General features: G+C 42.5%; 1 non-coding gene across 1 annotated transcript; it reads right to left on the reverse strand.

Annotated features, from left to right (window-relative positions):
- Positions 1–605: 605 nt before the first annotated feature.
- On the reverse strand, positions 606–699 carry TRNAI-UAU. Its single transcript has 2 exons — positions 662–699; positions 606–641 (listed from the first exon to the last, which is right to left on the reverse strand). It is a non-coding gene; the product is annotated as a tRNA-Ile (tRNA).
- Between the last annotated feature and the right edge of the window lie 2,653 nt (positions 700–3,352).

Here is a 3,352-nt window from a genome sequence, read left to right on the forward strand (position 1 = left end):
GTAGAAATTGCAAGAAATGCATCCTTTCCCGCTAACACCTGCTATTTCCATAATGTGGGAAATCAACATATCCTGTTTTCCACGTGGGCCTTGTAAAGAAAGCCATGAAGTTCCTCTCAGAGAATTTTTAGGTTAGTGGAGTTCAGCAAACCCCTCACTGCCAACCTTGTGGACATCAAGGCTGAGATCTAATGAGCAGCTTATGCACCTACATGGGCCACGGAAACAAACGCATGAAATCACAGAGAACAAGGTCCAGTTTTCCCCTTCTTTGCTAAGTCCCCAAATAACTGAGAAATAGTTTAAATAAAGAAGGGAAAGGGCAGGAGAGGCTTTTTGAAGTTGTGCAATCTCGCTGTTAAGTCTCCTGATTGAAGAGAAATGAATTTGCTGGGGGGAATTCAATTTGCCTTATTCTGATTTGTCGTTTTCTTCTTTCTTGAAATCATCCAAACATCCTCAATCATAGGAATTTCTGCGTCCTCACTACAGAAATTTTATTAATTTCATTGTAGTTTTATTTTAAAGGAAGGAAAAAAAAATACATGTATGCATATGTCTTAATGGAAAGAAGTGGATCTAAAAATCATAAAGGGAAGAAAACATGCTCCAGGTGAGGCTCGAACTCACAACCTCGGCATCACCCGCACATATACTGCTGTATAAGTACCGCGCGCTAACCGATTGCGCCACTGGAGCATGCTTTCTCTGCTCCCTCCGTGCGCTCTCTACAGAGTCACGAGCACCCCGCGCCCGGCTCCCCGCGCCCCGCACCAAATACCTCATGCCCAGCACCGGCTTCGCTTCGGAGCTAGTATGCGCTGAGCTGCGGGAGACCCAACCCGGAAACGATTCGCATTACAAATAAAACACATTTTCGTCAAGTGCTTTACATCTCTTCTGAGAACGTGTGTATGTATGCATGATCCTCTCTCTGCTCCATCCGGAGCTCGCATTTTCCCGGAATGCTCCATTTAGAAGCCCCGAGATGCAGCCGAGGAAAAAGGGCGAGCGGATTTCAATTCCTCCTCCGGGAAGGACGGCTTCAGTGGAAAACGCAGACAATTTGGATGCAGCAAGATGTCACCGCGCACCATCAAGACGACTCCTAAGATTTCCTTCGAGATTCAAGACTAGGAAAAGCCGAATCAGCCGACGCTTCCTCTGCGCATCTCCTGAAAAGAAGCCCGCAGCATTCCAGGCTGCACTCGCGGCCTCGAAAATCAACTCCTCCGGGCTGCCTGTGGGGTACCCTAGGCTCTCCTCGCGTCAGACTAGAAACCTCATTCGAAGCCACAGTCGGCCTCTAATGCACCTCTTACAGGAACACTGGATGAGTAGCCAATATGCCTCACTTGCACGAAAAATGACAGAGGACTAATCACTGCCCGCCACACGCTACTCCCTCTACTTGACCTCCTTTAGAAGTTAATTTGTTGTTGTTATGTGCCGTGGAGTCGGTTCCGACTCATAGGGGCCCTGTACAGGGTTTCCGAGGCTGTAAATCTTTACGGGAGCAGAAAGCCTCATCTTTCTCCAGCAGAACAGCCGGTAGTTTCGAGCTGCTGACCATGAGATTAGCAGCCCGATTCGTAACCAAGTGGACGGTTAATTTGCCTTTGAGTCAAAACGCCCGCACAGTAACCTCGTTTTCTATCTCCACTTCTTGGAGCCTCTAGTTATAAAAGCCAGTTTGGTTGGTTTGTTTTTGATCTGGAAAAGCTGCAGTTGTCAAAATGTAAATGCACCAATGAGATATGAGGCCTTTAGGCTCTTGTGGAATCATTTTTGCCAATTTGAAAGAGAATTGTGTAAAGAAAGAAATAGCTGTCTATTTGTGGCAACTTTTAATCGGCTCCTACTCATAGTGACCCTACTAACAGCAGAACGAAAAACTGCACCGTCTTGAACTAACCTCACAATTGTTGTTGTTTGAACCCAATTTTGCTGCCACTGTGCCAATCTATCTCATTAAGGACCTTCTTCTTTTTCTCTGATCCTCCACTTTACAGGAATGATGTCCTGCTCCAGAGACTGGTCCTTCCTGACATGTCCAAAGTAGAGATGAAGTCAGCCATCTTTGCTCTTAAGGAGCAATCGGTTATACTTCTTCGCAGATTTGTTTGTTCTTCTGGCAGTCCTTGGTATTTTCAATATTCTTCATAATTCAAATATATCAACTCTACTCCAGTCTTCTTTATTCATTATCCAGCTTTTGCATGCATATGAGGCGATTGAAAATACCATGGCTTGGGTCAGGTGCTTCTTGGTCCTCCAAGTACCATCTTTGCCTCTTTAACACTTTAAAGAGGTCTTTTGCAGCATATTTGCCCAACGCAGTATGTGATTTGATGTCTTAACTGATGCCACATTGTTCTTCATATAACTCAGCTTCTTGAATTATTTGCTCAGCATACAGATCGAATAAGTATGGTGAAAGGGTACAACCCTGAGGGACAACTTTCCTGATTTTAAACCATTGAGTATCCCCTTGTTCCATTCGAACAAGTGCTTCTTGGTTTATGTATAGGTCTCTCATGAGCACAATTGTTCTGGAATTTCCATTCTTCGCAATGTGGATAATGTTGTAATCCACACAGTTGTGTGCCTTTGCATAGTCAATAAAGTACAAGTAAACATCTTTCTAGTATTCTCTGCTGTCAGTCAAGATCCATCTGAGTTCAGTAATGATATCTTTTGTTCCACATCCTCTTTTGAATCAGGCTAGAATTTCTGACAATTCAAAAGCAGGTTTCAGAGTCTCTTCTGACATTCATTTTTGACTTATCTTTTTTCCTTTCTTTTTAATAACCCTTTACTTTCTTCATGTATGATGTTCTTGATGCCATCCCACAACTCCTCTGGTCTTTAGTCATTAGTATCTAATGCATCAAATCTGTTCTTCAGATGGTCTATAAATGCAGGTGGGATAATCTCAAGGTCATATTATGTGAGCTTGTTTTAATTTTCCTGGTCAGTTTCACAGTTGGCCCCTAGCCTTGTTTTGGCTGATAATATTGAGCTTCTCCATCATCTCTTCCCACAGATGTAGTGGATTTTATTCCTGTGTATTCTATCTAGTGAGGTTTATGTGTACAGTTGCCATTTATATTGTTGAAAAAAAGTTATTTGAAATGAATAAATCATTGGTCTTGCAAAATTGCATCATGCAATCTATAGCATCATTTCTTTTACCAATACCATATTTTCCATCTGCTGATCCTTCCTCTTTGTTTCTAACATTTGCATTCTAATCACCAGCAAATTTTTAATACATCTTGTATGTTTGGTCAATTTCAGACTGAAGAAGATGGTAGAATTCTTTAATTTCATCATCTTTGGTTTCTGTGGT

This window comes from Chrysochloris asiatica, unplaced genomic scaffold, assembly GCF_000296735.1.
Source record: "Chrysochloris asiatica unplaced genomic scaffold, ChrAsi1.0 scaffold00213, whole genome shotgun sequence".
NCBI lineage: Eukaryota > Metazoa > Chordata > Mammalia > Afrosoricida > Chrysochloridae > Chrysochloris > Chrysochloris asiatica.